Source organism: Procambarus clarkii, chromosome 41 (genome assembly GCF_040958095.1).
Source record: "Procambarus clarkii isolate CNS0578487 chromosome 41, FALCON_Pclarkii_2.0, whole genome shotgun sequence".
NCBI classification, from domain to species: domain Eukaryota; kingdom Metazoa; phylum Arthropoda; class Malacostraca; order Decapoda; family Cambaridae; genus Procambarus; species Procambarus clarkii.
The window spans coordinates 31,382,576-31,407,183 of NC_091190.1; positions in this window are offsets into that span (position 1 = coordinate 31,382,576).

Consider the following 24,608-nt stretch of genomic DNA (forward strand, 5'->3'; position numbering starts at 1 on the left):
TGCAGGTGAAACAGGGATGGGGATGGGGGAACAGGGGGAGTGGTGCAGGTGAAACAGGGATGCAGAGGGAGAAACAGGGGGGAGTGGTGCAGGTGAAACAGGGATTAAAGGAAAATTTATATAAGTAGATAGATGGATGTTTACATTGATTGCTAAATATATACATTGACGGATAGACGGATGCATAGATGCATCCGTCTATCTGATGGATGGAAAGACATATGAGTAGATGGATGGATAGACAGAAGAGTTGATGGACGGATAAATGGAATATAAATGTATATAATGATAAATGGTTGGTTTATGGGAAGATAGATTGATGGATTGACAGATATAAGTAGATAGATAGATGGATCCATTGATGGATTCATTTGTGCTTATCTCTTGAGGTTCTTCTTGAGATGATTTCGGGGCTTTAGTGTCCTCGCGGTCCGGTCCTCGACCAGGCCTCCACCCCCAGGAAGCAGCCCGTGACAGCTAACTAACACCCAGGTACCTGTTTTACTGCAAGGTATCAGGGGCACAGGGTGAAAGAAACTCTGCCCATTGTTTCTCGGCGGCGCCCGGAATCGAGCCCGGGACCACAGGATCACAAGTCCAGTGTCCAGTGTGCTGTCTGCTCGGCCGACTGGCTCCCCGGTCGGAGGGGAGCCGGTGAACAGGCGAATCAGGTTAAAGAATATCTGTCGATTTGCTATTGCATCAACTGAGATTCGATATGGGACCATTAGGATTATAACCAACGAACTCTCTCCGTTTAGACGGTAAGCCTCCAGTTTGTGTGTGTGTGTGTGTGTGTGTGTGTGTGTGTGTGTGTGTGTGTTAGAGAGAAATAGATGTAGTAGATATAAAAAAATGGAAAAATACATATATTTGATAGGCGGGGTCCAAGAGCTAATAACTCGATTCTGCAGATACATATAGTAAATACAAGGAGAAAATAAATACACACACACACACACATTAATTGATAATGGACTGTTTTGTGTGCGTATCCATGTGTACTATTGTCAAGACCGACTGACACGTGAAGCTATGTGTGTGTATGTGTACCTGTAATTGAACTGACATGTGTACGGTAATTATCTGTATGTGTCCATTTTAAAGGTACACATTAGTGAATGTGTATTTATGTAAATTGATTGACATATGTACGTGTGCGCGCGATTAGTGTTACTTTAATTTATATGGTTAACATTTATACAGTTGAATGACATAGTTTCCCATTACTGTCACATTTTTTGTTACATGTATACTATTGTCAAGATGGACAGACACGTCCAGCTATGAGTGTTTATGTGTACCAGTAATTGAACTGACATGTGTACTGCAACTATCTGCGTGTGTCCATTTTAAAGGAATATATTAGTGAATGTTTATTTATGTAAATTGATTGGAATATGTATGTGGACGCTCGGTTAGTGTAACTGTAATTTATATGGTTAACGTTTGAATGACATAGTTTCCCCTCATTGTCACATTTTTGGTTACTATTTCGCTGTTCACTCTCACTCTCTCTGAATCCCGTGGACTAATTGTGCTCACGTGTGTTTGTGTAGGGAAGGGGGAACCATAGGCTTTTCACACAATAATTTGCAACTATTTGCTGAGAAACTTTTCAAAAGATCATCTATGTTTTTAATAAGTGTTCTTTTTCCTAACATACAAGTCAATCACACAGTACCTAACCTCAGTCAGAAACACTTTTCTTACTCTATCTCGCAACATCTTTTGCATATATATCCTATCTTAAATAATTAACAATTTTAATTCATAACTGCCAACCCCCCTCCCATCCAAAGCTTTCAAAGCCACCAAACATCATTCCTTTCCCTTAACCTCTCCCAAATTATCTGTTGCACCAATTCACAAACAAGGGGGCTTTATAGCCGAGTGGACGTCGCTCTCGACTCGTAATCGTAGCTCATTCGATCCCACGGTGATGGAACAAACGGAAATCAGCAGAGTTTCTATCATTCTGATGCCCCTGTTACCTAGCAGTAAATATGTACCTGGGCGTTAGACAGCTGTTACGGGCTGCTTCCTGGGTGTGTGTGTGTGGAATGTTTTTTATTAGTTACTAATAATTGATTGATTGACAGTTGAGAGGCGGGCCGAAAGAGTAGAGCTCAACCCTCGCAAGCATAACTAGGTGAACACAACTAGATAAATACTAACCAACCACGATCTCGACAATCCATTACACACACAACCCCCCCTCCCCCACCCCTCCCCCCAAACTCCCGAAATCGTTCTACTTAAATCAATAAAAAATTAAAACAAATCAATTAATTCACCAAAAATACTAACTATAAATAAAGGAACCAAATTTAAGACATACAGCGACTCCAGCGTGGTCTAGTCGGAAGAGAACGTGTTCTCATCTGGATAGATTGCGATCGAGTCTGTCGGAACGGGTGTGTAACTGCAGGGCTCAAATATTTGTGTGTCCCCTCCTGTAGCTGCCTCTGTTTCTACAGGTTCCCTGGATAGCTGGAATTGGCCTGGCCCTTGGAAAGTGGGGAAGGGGTGAAGTCCGTTGGGCCCACGGATGGATACCTTGGATCCATGGGCCTAGAGCAGGTCTAATCACCTGGGATTCGAACCCACGGTGGGAATAAGGGAGGAGATATGGGAAGGGGGGGGGGGAAGGATGTTTCCCTGGAACCAAACCTCACATAAACCCGGACACACACACACACCCTCACCCGAACACTTACAGGGGCACTCACACTCACACACTCCCATAGACTGTGATAAGGGAGACCATCTGAGGGGACACAGATGGCCTCCTGGACCCACAGGTATAACCGGACACACACACACCCGGACACTCATAGGGACACTCACACACACTCGCCCGGACACTCACAGGGATATACACACTCACACATCCATTGACACAAACTGTGATAAGGGAGACCATCTGAGGGGACACAGATGGCCTCCTGGACACACAAGTATATATCAATATTTAATTTAATATTTATTATTTAATTTTATTAAATAAGTAATCAAATTAATGTTTTTTAATAAATTATTATTTTATTAAATTATTAAATAATTATATTAATAAAACAAATTAAATTAAATTTAATAATTAAATATTTATTATTTAATTTACAAATATGACAGATTTTTAAAATATATATATATATATATATATATATATATATATATATATATATATATATATATATATATATATACATATATATATATATATATACATGCGAACAAGCCTTAATGGTCCCCAGGACTATATGCAACTGAAAACTCACATGCCAGAAGTGACTCGAACCCATACTGCCAGGAGCAATGCAACTGGTATGTACAGGACGCCTTAATCCGCTTGAGTCAATTTTAAAGGAATATATTAGTGAATATTTATTTATGTAAATTGATATATATATATATATATATATATATATATATATATATATATATATATATATATATATATATATATATATATATATATATATATAAAGAGAATGTCTGTCTATGTAATGAGGCCACATGCTGGAGGCTGCAGCCATACACAGATTTATTTTAAAATTTATTTATTAATATATTATTAAGGCTTATTATTACTAAATTAATGTATTTGTAGAGGGAATGGTCTGGGGTAGGGAACGGGCATAGGTTGGTCAGTGTTGACTTTAGCTAAAGGATTTAGGAATAATTATTAATTATTCTTATCACTCCCCTCCTACCAATTTAATTAAAGTTAATTGTAAAATAATGCTTGAGATGGCTGAAGACTTTTTCGTACTTAGAAAAAACCTAAATTAAACACATAAAGAAGTTTATTGGTCCTGATTTAAGTTAAAGGAAGAGGTGCAAAGGTGGTGGTGGGGGTGGGGGGGAGGATACAGGATTTAGAGGTGGAATGAAGAGAGGGAACAGGGGGAGTGGTGCAGGTGAAACAGGGAGGAACAGGGGGTGCTGTACAGGTGATACAGGGATGGGGATGGGGGAACAGGGGGAGTGGTGCAGATGAAACAGGGATGCAGAGGGAGAAACAGGGGGGAGTGGTGCAGGTGAAACAGGGATGAAGAGGGAGAAACAGAGGGAGTGGTGCAGGTGAAACAAGGATGGGGATGGGGGAACAGGGGGAATGGTGCAGGTGAAACAGGGATGGGGATGGGGGAACAGGGGGAGTGGTGCAGGTGAAACAGGGATGGGGATGGGGGAACAGGGGGAGTGGTGCAGGTGAAACAGGGATGCAGAGGGAGAAACAGGGGGGAGTGGTGCAGGTGAAACAGGGATTAAAGGAAAATTTATATAAGTAGATAGATGGATGTTTACATTGATTGCTAAATATATACATTGACGGATAGACGGATGCATAGATGCATCCGTCTATCTGATGGATGGAAAGACATATGAGTAGATGGATGGATAGACAGAAGAGTTGATGGACGGATAAATGGAATATAAATGTATATAATGATAAATGGTTGGTTTATGGGAAGATAGATTGATGGATTGACAGATATAAGTAGATAGATAGATGGATCCATTGATGGATTCATTTGTGCTTATCTCTTGAGGTTCTTCTTGAGATGATTTCGGGGCTTTAGTGTCCTCGCGGTCCGGTCCTCGACCAGGCCTCCACCCCCAGGAAGCAGCCCGTGACAGCTAACTAACACCCAGGTACCTGTTTTACTGCAAGGTATCAGGGGCACAGGGTGAAAGAAACTCTGCCCATTGTTTCTCGGCGGCGCCCGGAATCGAGCCCGGGACCACAGGATCACAAGTCCAGTGTCCAGTGTGCTGTCTGCTCGGCCGACTGGCTCCCCGGTCGGAGGGGAGCCGGTGAACAGGCGAATCAGGTTAAAGAATATCTGTCGATTTGCTATTGCATCAACTGAGATTCGATATGGGACCATTAGGATTATAACCAACGAACTCTCTCCGTTTAGACGGTAAGCCTCCAGTTTGTGTGTGTGTGTGTGTGTGTGTGTGTGTGTGTGTGTGTGTGTGTGTGTGTGTGTGTGTGTGTGTGTTAGAGAGAAATAGATGTAGTAGATATAAAAAAATGGAAAAATACATATATTTGATAGGCGGGGTCCAAGAGCTAATAACTCGATTCTGCAGATACATATAGTAAATACAAGGAGAAAATAAATACACACACACACACACATTAATTGATAATGGACTGTTTTGTGTGCGTATCCATGTGTACTATTGTCAAGACCGACAGACACGTGAAGCTATGTGTGTGTATGTGTACCTGTAATTGAACTGACATGTGTACGGTAATTATCTGTATGTGTCCATTTTAAAGGTACACATTAGTGAATGTGTATTTATGTAAATTGATTGACATATGTACGTGTGCGCGCGATTAGTGTTACTTTAATTTATATGGTTAACATTTATACAGTTGAATGACATAGTTTCCCATTACTGTCACATTTTTTGTTACATGTATACTATTGTCAAGATGGACAGACACGTCCAGCTATGAGTGTTTATGTGTACCAGTAATTGAACTGACATGTGTACTGCAACTATCTGCGTGTGTCCATTTTAAAGGAATATATTAGTGAATGTTTATTTATGTAAATTGATTGGAATATGTATGTGGACGCTCGGTTAGTGTAACTGTAATTTATATGGTTAACGTTTGAATGACATAGTTTCCCCTCATTGTCACATTTTTGGTTACTATTTCGCTGTTCACTCTCACTCTCTCTGAATCCCGTGGACTAATTGTGCTCACGTGTGTTTGTGTAGGGAAGGGGGAACCATAGGCTTTTCACACAATAATTTGCAACTATTTGCTGAGAAACCTTTCAAAAGATCATCTATGTTTTTAATAAGTGTTCTTTTTCCTAACATACAAGTCAATCACACAGTACCTAACCTCAGTCAGAAGCACTTTTCTTACTCTATCTCGCAACGTCTTTTGCATATATATCCTATCTTAAATAATTAACAATTTTAATTCATAACTGCCAACCCCCCTCCCATCCAAAGCTTTCAAAGCCACCAAACATCATTCCTTTCCCTTAACCTCTCCCAAATTATCTTTTGCACCAATTCACAAACAAGGGGGCTTTATAGCCGAGTGGACGTCGCTCTCGACTCGTAATCGTAGCTCATTCGATCCCACGGTGATGGTACAAACGGAAATCAGCAGAGTTTCTATCATTCTGATGCCCCTGTTACCTAGCAGTAAATATGTACCTGGGCGTTAGACAGCTGTTACGGGCTGCTTCCTGGGTGTGTGTGTGTGGAATGTTTTTTATTAGTTACTAATAATTGATTGATTGACAGTTGAAAGGCGGGCCGAAAGAGTAGAGCTCAACCCTCGCAAGCATAACTAGGTGAACACAACTAGATAAATACTAACCAACCACGATCTCGACAATCCATTACACACACAACCCCCCCTCCCCCACCCCTCCCCCCAAACTCCCGAAATCGTTCTACTTAAATCAATAAAAAATTAAAACAAATCAATTAATTCACCAAAAATACTAACTATAAATAAAGGAACCAAATTTAAGACATACAGCGACTCCAGCGTGGTCTAGTCGGAAGAGAACGTGTTCTCATCTGGATAGATTGCGATCGAGTCTGTCGGAACGGGTGTGTAACTGCAGCGCACAAATATTTGTGTGTCCCCTCCTGTAGCTGCCTCTGTTTCTACAGGTTCCCTGGATAGCTGGAATTGGCCTGGCCCTTGGAAAGTGGGGAAGGGGTGAAGTCCGTTGGGCCCACGGATGGATACCTTGGATCCATGGACCTAGAGCAGGTCTAATCACCTGGGATTCGAACCCACGGTGGGAATAAGGGAGGAGATATGGGAAGGGGGGGGGGGGAAGGATGTTTCCCTGGAACCAAACCTCACATAAACCCGGACACACACACACACCCTCACCCGAACACTTACAGGGGCACTTACACTCACACACTCCCATAGACTGTGATAAGGGAGACCATCTGAGGGGACACAGATGGCCTCCTGGACCCACAGGTATAACCGGACACACACACACCCGGACACTCACAGGGACACTCACACACACTCGCCCGGACACTCACAGGGATATACACACTCACACACATCCATAGACACAAACTGTGATAAGGGAGACCATCTGAGGGGACACAGATGGCCTCCTGGACACACAAGTATATATTAATATTTAATTTAATATTTATTATTTAATTTTATTAAATAAGTAATCAAATTAATGTTTTTTAATAAATTATTATTTTATTAAATTATTAAATAATTATATTAATAAAACAAATTAAATTAAATTTAATAATTAAATATTTATTATTTAATTTACAAATATGACAGATTTTTAAAATATATATATATATATATATATATATATATATATATATATATATATATATATATATATATATATATATATATATATATATATATATATATATATATACATGCGAACAAGCCTTAATGGTCCCCAGGACTATATGCAACTGAAAACTCACATGCCAGAAGTGACTCGAACCCATACTGCCAGGAGCAATGCAACTGGTATGTACAGGACGCCTTAATCCGCTTGAGTCAATTTTAAAGGAATATATTAGTGAATATTTATTTATGTAAATTGATATATATATATATATATATATATATATATATATATATATATATATATATATATATGTATATATATATATATATATATATATATATATATATATATATATATATATATATATATATATATATATATATATATATATATATATATATATATATATATATATATTGGTGTATACTGGCAGCAGGTTTTCTTTCAAACATGTTTCATTGAATATGACCGCATATTCTGTATTTATTATTTTTTGGTTTAGGGCTTCTATCCCTCTAACTATTTTCTTAGCATCAGGGCTTAATTGGAATAGGAGTTCTCCAAAACTCATTTTCGTACTTTTAAGGTGAAGAAAAGAAGTGATTTACTATAGAGTGTATTACACTTATTTGTATAATTTGCACGACGTACGTACGTCGTGCAAATTATACAAATAAGTGTAATACACTCTATAGTAAATCACTTCTTTTCTTCACCTTAAAAGTACGAAAATGAGTTTTGGAGAACTCCTATTCCAATTAAGCCCTGATGCTAAGAAAATAGTTAGAGAGATAGAAGCCCTAAACCAAAAAATAATAAATACAGAATATGCGGTCATATTCAATGAAACATATATATATATATATATATATATATATATATATATATATATATATATATATATATATATATATATATATATATATATATATATATATATATATATATATATATATATATATATATATATATATATATATATATATATAAAGAGAATGTCTGTCTATGTAATGAGGCCACATGCTGGAGGCTGCAGCCATACACAGATTTATTTTAAAATTTATTTATTAATATATTATTAAGGCTTATTATTACTAAATTAATGTATTTGTAGAGGGAATGGTCTGGGGTAGGGAACGGGCATAGGTTGGTCAGTGTTGACTTTAGCTAAAGGATTTAGGAATAATTATTAATTATTCTTATCACTCCCCTCCTACCAATTTAATTAAAGTTAATTGTAAAATAATGCTTGAGATGGCTGAAGACTTTTTCGTACTTAGAAAAAACCTAAATTAAACACATAAAGAAGTTTATTGGTCCTGATTTAAGTTAAAGGAAGAGGTGCAAAGGTGGTGGTGGGGGTGGGGGGGAGGATACAGGATTTAGAGGTGGAATGAAGAGAGGGAACAGGGGGAGTGGTGCAGGTGAAACAGGGAGGAACAGGGGGTGCTGTACAGGTGATACAGGGATGGGGATGGGGGAACAGGGGGAGTGGTGCAGATGAAACAGGGATGAAGAGGGAGAAACAGGGGGGAGTGGTGCAGGTGAAACAGGGATGAAGAGGGAGAAACAGAGGGAGTGGTGCAGGTGAAACAAGGATGGGGATGGGGGAACAGGGGGAGTGGTGCAGGTGAAACAGGGATGGGATGGGGGAACAGGGGGAGTGGTGCAGGTGAAACAGGGATGGGGATGGGGGAACAGGGGGAGTGGTGCAGGTGAAACAGGGATGCAGAGGGAGAAACAGGGGGGAGTGGTGCAGGTGAAACAGGGATTAAAGGAAAATTTATATAAGTAGATAGATGGATGTTTACATTGATTGCTAAATATATACATTGACGGATAGACGGATGCATAGATGCATCCGTCTATCTGATGGATGGAAAGACATATGAGTAGATGGATGGATAGACAGAAGAGTTGATGGACGGATAAATGGAATATAAATGTATATAATGATAAATGGTTGGTTTATGGGAAGATAGATTGATGGATTGACAGATATAAGTAGATAGATAGATGGATCCATTGATGGATTCATTTGTGCTTATCTCTTGAGGTTCTTCTTGAGATGATTTCGGGGCTTTAGTGTCCCCGCGGTCCGGTCCTCGACCAGGCCTCCACCCCCAGGAAGCAGCCCGTGACAGCTAACTAACACCCAGGTACCTGTTTTACTGCAAGGTATCAGGGGCACAGGGTGAAAGAAACTCTGCCCATTGTTTCTCGGCGGCGCCCGGAATCGAGCCCGGGACCACAGGATCACAAGTCCAGTGTCCAGTGTGCTGTCTGCTCGGCCGACTGGCTCCCCGGTCGGAGGGGAGCCGGTGAACAGGCGAATCAGGTTAAAGAATATCTGTCGATTTGCTATTGCATCAACTGAGATTCGATATGGGACCATTAGGATTATAACCAACGAACTCTCTCCGTTTAGACGGTAAGCCTCCAGTTTGTGTGTGTGTGTGTGTGTGTGTGTGTGTGTGTGTGTGTGTGTGTGTGTGTGTGTGTGTGTGTGTGTGTGTGTGTGTGTGTGTGTGTGTGTGTGTGTGTGTGTGTGTGTTAGAGAGAAATAGATGTAGTAGATATAAAAAAATGGAAAAATACATATATTTGATAGGCGGGGTCCAAGAGCTAATAACTCGATTCTGCAGATACATATAGTAAATACAAGGAGAAAATAAATACACACACACACACACATTAATTGATAATGGACTGTTTTGTGTGCGTATCCATGTGTACTATTGTCAAGACCGACAGACACGTGAAGCTATGTGTGTGTATGTGTACCTGTAATTGAACTGACATGTGTACGGTAATTATCTGTATGTGTCCATTTTAAAGGTACACATTAGTGAATGTGTATTTATGTAAATTGATTGACATATGTACGTGTGCGCGCGATTAGTGTTACTTTAATTTATATGGTTAACATTTATACAGTTGAATGACATAGTTTCCCATTACTGTCACATTTTTTGTTACATGTATACTATTGTCAAGATGGACAGACACGTCCAGCTATGAGTGTTTATGTGTACCAGTAATTGAACTGACATGTGTACTGCAACTATCTGCGTGTGTCCATTTTAAAGGAATATATTAGTGAATGTTTATTTATGTAAATTGATTGGAATATGTATGTGGACGCTCGGTTAGTGTAACTGTAATTTATATGGTTAACGTTTGAATGACATAGTTTCCCCTCATTGTCACATTTTTGGTTACTATTTCGCTGTTCACTCTCACTCTCTCTGAATCCCGTGGACTAATTGTGCTCACGTGTGTTTGTGTAGGGAAGGGGGAACCATAGGCTTTTCACACAATAATTTGCAACTATTTGCTGAGAAACTTTTCAAAAGATCATCTATGTTTTTAATAAGTGTTCTTTTTCCTAACATACAAGTCAATCACACAGTACCTAACCTCAGTCAGAAACACTTTTCTTACTCTATCTCGCAACATCTTTTGCATATATATCCTATCTTAAATAATTAACAATTTTAATTCATAACTGCCAACCCCCCTCCCATCCAAAGCTTTCAAAGCCACCAAACATCATTCCTTTCCCTTAACCTCTCCCAAATTATCTGTTGCACCAATTCACAAACAAGGGGGCTTTATAGCCGAGTGGACGTCGCTCTCGACTCGTAATCGTAGCTCATTCGATCCCACGGTGATGGAACAAACGGAAATCAGCAGAGTTTCTATCATTCTGATGCCCCTGTTACCTAGCAGTAAATATGTACCTGGGCGTTAGACAGCTGTTACGGGCTGCTTCCTGGGTGTGTGTGTGTGGAATGTTTTTTATTAGTTACTAATAATTGATTGATTGACAGTTGAGAGGCGGGCCGAAAGAGTAGAGCTCAACCCTCGCAAGCATAACTAGGTGAACACAACTAGATAAATACTAACCAACCACGATCTCGACAATCCATTACACACACAACCCCCCCTCCCCCACCCCTCCCCCCAAACTCCCGAAATCGTTCTACTTAAATCAATAAAAAATTAAAACAAATCAATTAATTCACCAAAAATACTAACTATAAATAAAGGAACCAAATTTAAGACATACAGCGACTCCAGCGTGGTCTAGTCGGAAGAGAACGTGTTCTCATCTGGATAGATTGCGATCGAGTCTGTCGGAACGGGTGTGTAACTGCAGGGCACAAATATTTGTGTGTCCCCTCCTGTAGCTGCCTCTGTTTCTACAGGTTCCCTGGATAGCTGGAATTGGCCTGGCCCTTGGAAAGTGGGGAAGGGGTGAAGTCCGTTGGGCCCACGGATGGATACCTTGGATCCATGGGCCTAGAGCAGGTCTAATCACCTGGGATTCGAACCCACGGTGGGAATAAGGGAGGAGATATGGGAAGGGGGGGGGGGAAGGATGTTTCCCTGGAACCAAACCTCACATAAACCCGGACACACACACACACCCTCACCCGAACACTTACAGGGGCACTCACACTCACACACTCCCATAGACTGTGATAAGGGAGACCATCTGAGGGGACACAGATGGCCTCCTGGACCCACAGGTATAACCGGACACACACACACCCGGACACTCATAGGGACACTCACACACACTCGCCCGGACACTCACAGGGATATACACACTCACACATCCATTGACACAAACTGTGATAAGGGAGACCATCTGAGGGGACACAGATGGGCTCCTGGACACACAAGTATATATCAATATTTAATTTAATATTTATTATTTAATTTTATTAAATAAGTAATCAAATTAATGTTTTTTAATAAATTATTATTTTATTAAATTATTAAATAATTATATTAATAAAACAAATTAAATTAAATTTAATAATTAAATATTTATTATTTAATTTACAAATATGACAGATTTTTAAAATATATATATATATATATATATATATATATATATATATATATATATATATATATATATATATATATATATATATATATATATATATATATATATATATATATATATATATATATATATACATGCGAACAAGCCTTAATGGTCGCCAGGACTATATGCAACTGAAAACTCACATGCCAGAAGTGACTCGAACCCATACTGCCAGGAGCAATGCAACTGGTATGTACAGGACGCCTTAATCCGCTTGAGTCAATTTTAAAGGAATATATTAGTGAATATTTATTTATGTAAATTGATATATATATATATATATATATATATATATATATATATATATATATATATAAAGAGAATGTCTGTCTATGTAATGAGGCCACATGCTGGAGGCTGCAGCCATACACAGATTTATTTTAAAATTTATTTATTAATATATTATTAAGGCTTATTATTACTAAATTAATGTATTTGTAGAGGGAATGGTCTGGGGTAGGGAACGGGCATAGGTTGGTCAGTGTTGACTTTAGCTAAAGGATTTAGGAATAATTATTAATTATTCTTATCACTCCCCTCCTACCAATTTAATTAAAGTTAATTGTAAAATAATGCTTGAGATGGCTGAAGACTTTTTCGTACTTAGAAAAAACCTAAATTAAACACATAAAGAAGTTTATTGGTCCTGATTTAAGTTAAAGGAAGAGGTGCAAAGGTGGTGGTGGGGGTGGGGGGGGAGGATACAGGATTTAGAGGTGGAATGAAGAGAGGGAACAGGGGGAGTGGTGCAGGTGAAACAGGGAGGAACAGGGGGTGCTGTACAGGTGATACAGGGATGGGGATGGGGGAACAGGGGGAGTGGTGCAGATGAAACAGGGATGCAGAGGGAGAAACAGGGGGGAGTGGTGCAGGTGAAACAGGGATGAAGAGGGAGAAACAGAGGGAGTGGTGCAGGTGAAACAAGGATGGGGATGGGGGAACAGGGGGAATGGTGCAGGTGAAACAGGGATGGGGATGGGGGAACAGGGGGAGTGGTGCAGGTGAAACAGGGATGGGGATGGGGGAACAGGGGGAGTGGTGCAGGTGAAACAGGGATGCAGAGGGAGAAACAGGGGGGAGTGGTGCAGGTGAAACAGGGATTAAAGGAAAATTTATATAAGTAGATAGATGGATGTTTACATTGATTGCTAAATATATACATTGACGGATAGACGGATGCATAGATGCATCCGTCTATCTGATGGATGGAAAGACATATGAGTAGATGGATGGATAGACAGAAGAGTTGATGGACGGATAAATGGAATATAAATGTATATAATGATAAATGGTTGGTTTATGGGAAGATAGATTGATGGATTGACAGATATAAGTAGATAGATAGATGGATCCATTGATGGATTCATTTGTGCTTATCTCTTGAGGTTCTTCTTGAGATGATTTCGGGGCTTTAGTGTCCTCGCGGTCCGGTCCTCGACCAGGCCTCCACCCCCAGGAAGCAGCCCGTGACAGCTAACTAACACCCAGGTACCTGTTTTACTGCAAGGTATCAGGGGCACAGGGTGAAAGAAACTCTGCCCATTGTTTCTCGGCGGCGCCCGGAATCGAGCCCGGGACCACAGGATCACAAGTCCAGTGTCCAGTGTGCTGTCTGCTCGGCCGACTGGCTCCCCGGTCGGAGGGGAGCCGGTGAACAGGCGAATCAGGTTAAAGAATATCTGTCGATTTGCTATTGCATCAACTGAGATTCGATATGGGACCATTAGGATTATAACCAACGAACTCTCTCCGTTTAGACGGTAAGCCTCCAGTTTGTGTGTGTGTGTGTGTGTGTGTGTGTGTGTGTGTGTGTGTGTGTGTGTGTGTGTGTGTGTGTGTGTGTGTGTGTGTGTGTGTGTTAGAGAGAAATAGATGTAGTAGATATAAAAAAATGGAAAAATACATATATTTGATAGGCGGGGTCCAAGAGCTAATAACTCGATTCTGCAGATACATATAGTAAATACAAGGAGAAAATAAATACACACACACACACACATTAATTGATAATGGACTGTTTTGTGTGCGTATCCATGTGTACTATTGTCAAGACCGACAGACACGTGAAGCTATGTGTGTGTATGTGTACCTGTAATTGAACTGACATGTGTACGGTAATTATCTGTATGTGTCCATTTTAAAGGTACACATTAGTGAATGTGTATTTATGTAAATTGATTGACATATGTACGTGTGCGCGCGATTAGTGTTACTTTAATTTATATGGTTAACATTTATACAGTTGAATGACATAGTTTCCCATTACTGTCACATTTTTTGTTACATGTATACTATTGTCAAGATGGACAGACACGTCCAGCTATGAGTGTTTATGTGTACCAGTAATTGAACTGACATGTGTACTGCAACTATCTGCGTGTGTCCATTTTAAAGGAATATATTAGTGAATGTTTATTTATGTAAATTGATTGGAATATGTATGTGGACGCTCGGTTAGTGTAACTGTAATTTATATGGTTAACGTTTGAATGACATAGTTTCCCCTCATTGTCACATTTTTGGTTACTATTTCGCTGTTCACTCTCACTCTCTCTGAATCCCGTGGACTAATTGTGCTCACGTGTGTTTGTGTAGGGAAGGGGGAACCATAGGCTTTTCACACAATAATTTGCAACTATTTGCTGAGAAACCTTTCAAAAGATCATCTATGTTTTTAATAAGTGTTCTTTTTCCTAACATACAAGTCAATCACACAGTACCTAACCTCAGTCAGAAGCACTTTTCTTACTCTATCTCGCAACGTCTTTTGCATATATATCCTATCTTAAATAATTAACAATTTTAATTCATAACTGCCAACCCCCCTCCCATCCAAAGCTTTCAAAGCCACCAAACATCATTCCTTTCCCTTAACCTCTCCCAAATTATCTTTTGCACCAATTCACAAACAAGGGGGCTTTATAGCCGAGTGGACGTCGCTCTCGACTCGTAATCGTAGCTCATTCGATCCCACGGTGATGGAACAAACGGAAATCAGCAGAGTTTCTATCATTCTGATGCCCCTGTTACCTAGCAGTAAATATGTACCTGGGCGTTAGACAGCTGTTACGGGCTGCTTCCTGGGTGTGTGTGTGTGGAATGTTTTTTATTAGTTACTAATAATTGATTGATTGACAGTTGAAAGGCGGGCCGAAAGAGTAGAGCTCAACCCTCGCAAGCATAACTAGGTGAACACAACTAGATAAATACTAACCAACCACGATCTCGACAATCCATTACACACACAACCCCCCCTCCCCCACCCCTCCCCCCAAACTCCCGAAATCGTTCTACTTAAATCAATAAAAAATTAAAACAAATCAATTAATTCACCAAAAATACTAACTATAAATAAAGGAACCAAATTTAAGACATACAGCGACTCCAGCGTGGTCTAGTCGGAAGAGAACGTGTTCTCATCTGGATAGATTGCGATCGAGTCTGTCGGAACGGGTGTGTAACTGCAGCGCACAAATATTTGTGTGTCCCCTCCTGTAGCTGCCTCTGTTTCTACAGGTTCCCTGGATAGCTGGAATTGGCCTGGCCCTTGGAAAGTGGGGAAGGGGTGAAGTCCGTTGGGCCCACGGATGGATACCTTGGATCCATGGACCTAGAGCAGGTCTAATCACCTGGGATTCGAACCCACGGTGGGAATAAGGGAGGAGATATGGGAAGGGGGGGGGGGGAAGGATGTTTCCCTGGAACCAAACCTCACATAAACCCGGACACACACACACACCCTCACCCGAACACTTACAGGGGCACTTACACTCACACACTCCCATAGACTGTGATAAGGGAGACCATCTGAGGGGACACAGATGGCCTCCTGGACCCACAGGTATAACCGGACACACACACACCCGGACACTCACAGGGACACTCACACACACTCGCCCGGACACTCACAGGGATATACACACTCACACACATCCATAGACACAAACTGTGATAAGGGAGACCATCTGAGGGGACACAGATGGCCTCCTGGACACACAAGTATATATTAATATTTAATTTAATATTTATTATTTAATTTTATTAAATAAGTAATCAAATTAATGTTTTTTAATAAATTATTATTTTATTAAATTATTAAATAATTATATTAATAAAACAAATTAAATTAAATTTAATAATTAAATATTTATTATTTAATTTACAAATATGACAGATTTTTAAAATATATATATATATATATATATATATATATATATATATATATATATATATATATATATATATATATATATATATATATATATACATGCGAACAAGCCTTAATGGTCCCCAGGACTATATGCAACTGAAAACTCACATGCCAGAAGTGACTCGAACCCATACTGCCAGGAGCAATGCAACTGGTATGTACAGGACGCCTTAATCCGCTTGAGTCAATTTTAAAGGAATATATTAGTGAATATTTATTTATGTAAATTGATATATATATATATATATATATATATATATATATATATATATATATATATATATATATATATATATATGTATATATATATATATATATATATATATATATATATATATATATATATATATATATATATATATATATATATATATATATATATATATATATATATATATATATATTGGTGTATACTGGCAGCAGGTTTTCTTTCAAACATGTTTCATTGAATATGACCGCATATTCTGTATTTATTATTTTTTGGTTTAGGGCTTCTATCCCTCTAACTATTTAATTAACATCAGGGCTTAATTGGAATAGGAGTTCTCCAAAACTCATTTTCGTACTTTTAAGGTGAAGAAAAGAAGTGATTTACTATAGAGTGTATTACACTTATTTGTATAATTTGCACGACGTACGTACGTCGTGCAAATTATACAAATAAGTGTTATACACTCTATAGTAAATCTTTTCTTTTCTTCACCTTAAAAGTACGAAAATGAGTTTTGGAGAACTCCTATTCCAATTAAGCCCTGATGCTAAGAAAATAGTTAGAGAGATAGAAGCCCTAAACCAAAAAATAATAAATACAGAATATGCGGTCATATTCAATGAAACATATATATATATATATATATATATATATATATATATATATATATATATATATATATAAAGAGAATGTCTGTCTATGTAATGAGGCCACATGCTGGAGGCTGCAGCCATACACAGATTTATTTTAAAATTTATTTATTAATATATTATTAAGGCTTATTATTACTAAATTAATGTATTTGTAGAGGGAATGGTCTGGGGTAGGGAACGGGCATAGGTTGGTCAGTGTTGACTTTAGCTAAAGGATTTAGGAATAATTATTAATTATTCTTATCACTCCCCTCCTACCAATTTAATTAAAGTTAATTGTAAAATAATGCTTGAGATGGCTGAAGACTTTTTCGTACTTAGAAAAAACCTAAATTAAACACATAAAGAAGTTTATTGGTCCTGATTTAAGTTAAAGGAAGAGGTGCAAAGGTGGTGGTGGGGGTGGGGGGGAGGATACAGGATTTAGAGGTGGAATGAAGAGAGGGAACAGGGGGAGTGGTGCAGGTGAAACAGGGAGGAACAGGGGGTGCTGTACAGGTGATACAGGGATGGGGATGGGGGAACAGGGGGAGTGGTGCAGATGAAACAGGGATGAAGAGGGAGAAACAGGGGGGAGTGGTGCAGGTGAAACAGGGATGAAGAGGGAGAAACAGAGGGAGTGGTGCAGGTGAAACAAGGATGGGGATGGGGGAACAGGGGGAGTGGTGCAGGTGAAACAGGGATGGGATGGGGGAACAGGGGGAGTGGTGCAGGTGAAACAGGGATGGGGATGGGGGAACAGGGGGAGTGGTGCAGGTGAAACAGGGATGCAGAGGGAGAAACAGGGGGGAGTGGTGCAGGTGAAACAGGGATTAAAGGAAAATTTATATAAGTAGATAGATGGATGTTTACATTGATTGCTAAATATATACATTGACGGATAGACGGATGCATAGATGCATCCGTCTATCTGATGGATGGAAAGACATATGAGTAGATGGATGGATAGACAGAAGAGTTGATGGACGGATAAATGGAATATAAATGTATATAATGATAAATGGTTGGTTTATGGGAAGATAGATTGATGGATTGACAGATATAAGTAGATAGATAGATGGATCCATTGATGGATTCATTTGTGCTTATCTCTTGAGGTTCTTCTTGAGATGATTTCGGGGCTTTAGTGTCCCCGCGGTCCGGTCCTCGACCAGGCCTCCACCCCCAGGAAGCAGCCCGTGACAGCTAACTAACACCCAGGTACCTGTTTTACTGCAAGGTATCAGGGGCACAGGGTGAAAGAAACTCTGCCCATTGTTTCTCGGCGGCGCCCGGAATCGAGCCCGGGACCACAGGATCACAAGTCCAGTGTCCAGTGTGCTGTCTGCTCGGCCGACTGGCTCCCCGGTCGGAGGGGAGCCGGTGAACAGGCGAATCAGGTTAAAGAATATCTGTCGATTTGCTATTGCATCAACTGAGATTCGATATGGGACCATTAGGATTATAACCAACGAACTCTCTCCGTTTAGACGGTAAGCCTCCAGTTTGTGTGTGTGTGTGTGTGTGTGTGTGTGTGTGTGTGTGTGTGTGTGTGTGTGTGTGTGTGTGTGTGTGTGTGTGTGTGTGTGTGTGTGTGTGTGTGTGTGTGTGTGTGTGTGTGTTAGAGAGAAATAGATGTAGTAGATATAAAAAAATGGAAAAATACATATATTTGATAGGCGGGGTCCAAGAGCTAATAACTCGATTCTGCAGATACATATAGTAAATACAAGGAGAAAATAAATACACACACACACACACATTAATTGATAATGGACTGTTTTGTGTGCGTATCCATGTGTACTATTGTCAAGACCGACAGACACGTGAAGCTATGTGTGTGTATGTGTACCTGTAATTGAACTGACATGTGTACGGTAATTATCTGTATGTGTCCATTTTAAAGGTACACATTAGTGAATGTGTATTTATGTAAATTGATTGACATATGTACGTGTGCGCGCGATTAGTGTTACTTTAATTTATATGGTTAACATTTATACAGTTGAATGACATAGTTTCCCATTACTGTCACATTTTTTGTTACATGTATACTATTGTCAAGATGGACAGACACGTCCAGCTATGAGTGTTTATGTGTACCAGTAATTGAACTGACATGTGTACTGCAACTATCTGCGTGTGTCCATTTTAAAGGAATATATTAGTGAATGTTTATTTATGTAAATTGATTGGAATATGTATGTGGACGCTCGGTTAGTGTAACTGTAATTTATATGGTTAACGTTTGAATGACATAGTTTCCCCTCATTGTCACATTTTTGGTTACTATTTCGCTGTTCACTCTCACTCTCTCTGAATCCCGTGGACTAATTGTGCTCACGTGTGTTTGTGTAGGGAAGGGGGAACCATAGGCTTTTCACACAATAATTTGCAACTATTTGCTGAGAAACTTTTCAAAAGATCATCTATGTTTTTAATAAGTGTTCTTTTTCCTAACATACAAGTCAATCACACAGTACCTAACCTCAGTCAGAAACACTTTTCTTACTCTATCTCGCAACATCTTTTGCATATATATCCTATCTTAAATAATTAACAATTTTAATTCATAACTGCCAACCCCCCTCCCATCCAAAGCTTTCAAAGCCACCAAACATCATTCCTTTCCCTTAACCTCTCCCAAATTATCTTTTGCACCAATTCACAAACAAGGGGGCTTTATAGCCGAGTGGACGTCGCTCTCGACTCGTAATCGTAGCTCATTCGATCCCACGGTGATGGAACAAACGGAAATCAGCAGAGTTTCTATCATTCTGATGCCCCTGTTACCTAGCAGTAAATATGTACCTGGGCGTTAGACAGCTGTTACGGGCTGCTTCCTGGGTGTGTGTGTGTGGAATGTTTTTTATTAGTTACTAATAATTGATTGATTGACAGTTGAAAGGCGGGCCGAAAGAGTAGAGCTCAACCCTCGCAAGCATAACTAGGTGAACACAACTAGATAAATACTAACCAACCACGATCTCGACAATCCATTACACACACAACCCCCCCTCCCCCACCCCTCCCCCCAAACTCCCGAAATCGTTCTACTTAAATCAATAAAAAATTAAAACAAATCAATTAATTCACCAAAAATACTAACTATAAATAAAGGAACCAATTTTAAGACATACAGCGACTCCAGCGTGGTCTAGTCGGAAGAGAACGTGTTCTCATCTGGATAGATTGCGATCGAGTCTGTCGGAACGGGTGTGTAACTGCAGCGCACAAATATTTGTGTGTCCCCTCCTGTAGCTGCCTCTGTTTCTACAGGTTCCCTGGATAGCTGGAATTGGCCTGGCCCTTGGAAAGTGGGGAAGGGGTGAAGTCCGTTGGGCCCACGGATGGATACCTTGGATCCATGGACCTAGAGCAGGTCTAATCACCTGGGATTCGAACCCACGGTGGGAATAAGGGAGGAGATATGGGAAGGGGGGGGGGGGAAGGATGTTTCCCTGGAACCAAACCTCACATAAACCCGGACACACACACACACCCTCACCCGAACACTTACAGGGGCACTTACACTCACACACTCCCATAGACTGTGATAAGGGAGACCATCTGAGGGGACACAGATGGCCTCCTGGACCCACAGGTATAACCGGACACACACACACCCGGACACTCACAGGGACACTCACACACACTCGCCCGGACACTCACAGGGATATACACACTCACACACATCCATAGACACAAACTGTGATAAGGGAGACCATCTGAGGGGACACAGATGGCCTCCTGGACACACAAGTATATATTAATATTTAATTTAATATTTATTATTTAATTTTATTAAATAAGTAATCAAATTAATGTTTTTTAATAAATTATTATTTTATTAAATTATTAAATAATTATATTAATAAAACAAATTAAATTAAATTTAATAATTAAATATTTATTATTTAATTTACAAATATGACAGATTTTTAAAATATATATATATATATATATATATATATATATATATATATATATATATATATATATATATATATATATATACATGCGAACAAGCCTTAATGGTCCCCAGGACTATATGCAACTGAAAACTCACATGCCAGAAGTGACTCGAACCCATACTGCCAGGAGCAATGCAACTGGTATGTACAGGACGCCTTAATCCGCTTGAGTCAATTTTAAAGGAATATATTAGTGAATATTTATTTATGTAAATTGATATATATATATATATATATATATATATATATATATATATATATATATATATATGTATATATATATATATATATATATATATATATATATATATATATATATATATATATATATATATATATATATATATATATATATATATATATATATATTGGTGTATACTGGCAGCAGGTTTTCTTTCAAACATGTTTCATTGAATATGACCGCATATTCTGTATTTATTATTTTTTGGTTTAGGGCTTCTATCCCTCTAACTATTTAATTAACATCAGGGCTTAATTGGAATAGGAGTTCTCCAAAACTCATTTTCGTACTTTTAAGGTGAAGAAAAGAAGTGATTTACTATAGAGTGTATTACACTTATTTGTATAATTTGCACGACGTACGTACGTCGTGCAAATTATACAAATAAGTGTTATACACTCTATAGTAAATCTTTTCTTTTCTTCACCTTAAAAGTACGAAAATGAGTTTTGGAGAACTCCTATTCCAATTAAGCCCTGATACTAAGAAAATAGTTAGAGAGATAGAAGCCCTAAACCAAAAAATAATAAATACAGAATATGCGGTCATATTCAATGAAACATATATATATATATATATATATATATATATATATATATATATATATATATATATATATATAAAGAGAATGTCTGTCTATGTAATGAGGCCACATGCTGGAGGCTGCAGCCATACACAGATTTATTTTAAAATTTATTTATTAATATATTATTAAGGCTTATTATTACTAAATTAATGTATTTGTAGAGGGAATGGTCTGGGGTAGGGAACGGGCATAGGTTGGTCAGTGTTGACTTTAGCTAAAGGATTTAGGAATAATTATTAATTATTCTTATCACTCCCCTCCTACCAATTTAATTAAAGTTAATTGTAAAATAATGCTTGAGATGGCTGAAGACTTTTTCGTACTTAGAAAAAACCTAAATTAAACACATAAAGAAGTTTATTGGTCCTGATTTAAGTTAAAGGAAGAGGTGCAAAGGTGGTGGTGGGGGTGGGGGGGAGGATACAGGATTTAGAGGTGGAATGAAGAGAGGGAACAGGGGGAGTGGTGCAGGTGAAACAGGGAGGAACAGGGGGTGCTGTACAGGTGATACAGGGATGGGGATGGGGGAACAGGGGGAGTGGTGCAGATGAAACAGGGATGAAGAGGGAGAAACAGGGGGGAGTGGTGCAGGTGAAACAGGGATGAAGAGGGAGAAACAGAGGGAGTGGTGCAGGTGAAACAAGGATGGGGATGGGGGAACAGGGGGAGTGGTGCAGGTGAAACAGGGATGGGATGGGGGAACAGGGGGAGTGGTGCAGGTGAAACAGGGATGGGGATGGGGGAACAGGGGGAGTGGTGCAGGTGAAACAGGGATGCAGAGGGAGAAACAGGGGGGAGTGGTGCAGGTGAAACAGGGATTAAAGGAAAATTTATATAAGTAGATAGATGGATGTTTACATTGATTGCTAAATATATACATTGACGGATAGACGGATGCATAGATGCATCCGTCTATCTGATGGATGGAAAGACATATGAGTAGATGGATGGATAGACAGAAGAGTTGATGGACGGATAAATGGAATATAAATGTATATAATGATAAATGGTTGGTTTATGGGAAGATAGATTGATGGATTGACAGATATAAGTAGATAGATAGATGGATCCATTGATGGATTCATTTGTGCTTATCTCTTGAGGTTCTTCTTGAGATGATTTCGGGGCTTTAGTGTCCCCGCGGTCCGGTCCTCGACCAGGCCTCCACCCCCAGGAAGCAGCCCGTGACAGCTAACTAACACCCAGGTACCTGTTTTACTGCAAGGTATCAGGGGCACAGGGTGAAAGAAACTCTGCCCATTGTTTCTCGGCGGCGCCCGGAATCGAGCCCGGGACCACAGGATCACAAGTCCAGTGTCCAGTGTGCTGTCTGCTCGGCCGACTGGCTCCCCGGTCGGAGGGGAGCCGGTGAACAGGCGAATCAGGTTAAAGAATATCTGTCGATTTGCTATTGCATCAACTGAGATTCGATATGGGACCATTAGGATTATAACCAACGAACTCTCTCCGTTTAGACGGTAAGCCTCCAGTTTGTGTGTGTGTGTGTGTGTGTGTGTGTGTGTGTGTGTGTGTGTGTGTGTGTGTGTGTGTGTGTGTGTGTGTGTGTGTGTGTGTGTGTGTGTGTGTGTGTGTGTGTGTGTGTGTGTGTGTTAGAGAGAAATAGATGTAGTAGATATAAAAAAATGGAAAAATACATATATTTGATAGGCGGGGTCCAAGAGCTAATAACTCGATTCTGCAGATACATATAGTAAATACAAGGAGAAAATAAATACACACACACACACACATTAATTGATAATGGACTGTTTTGTGTGCGTATCCATGTGTACTATTGTCAAGACCGACAGACACGTGAAGCTATGTGTGTGTATGTGTACCTGTAATTGAACTGACATGTGTACGGTAATTATCTGTATGTGTCCATTTTAAAGGTACACATTAGTGAATGTGTATTTATGTAAATTGATTGACATATGTACGTGTGCGCGCGATTAGTGTTACTTTAATTTATATGGTTAACATTTATACAGTTGAATGACATAGTTTCCCATTACTGTCACATTTTTTGTTACATGTATACTATTGTCAAGATGGACAGACACGTCCAGCTATGAGTGTTTATGTGTACCAGTAATTGAACTGACATGTGTACTGCAACTATCTGCGTGTGTCCATTTTAAAGGAATATATTAGTGAATGTTTATTTATGTAAATTGATTGGAATATGTATGTGGACGCTCGGTTAGTGTAACTGTAATTTATATGGTTAACGTTTGAATGACATAGTTTCCCCTCATTGTCACATTTTTGGTTACTATTTCGCTGTTCACTCTCACTCTCTCTGAATCCCGTGGACTAATTGTGCTCACGTGTGTTTGTGTAGGGAAGGGGGAACCATAGGCTTTTCACACAATAATTTGCAACTATTTGCTGAGAAACTTTTCAAAAGATCATCTATGTTTTTAATAAGTGTTCTTTTTCCTAACATACAAGTCAATCACACAGTACCTAACCTCAGTCAGAAACACTTTTCTT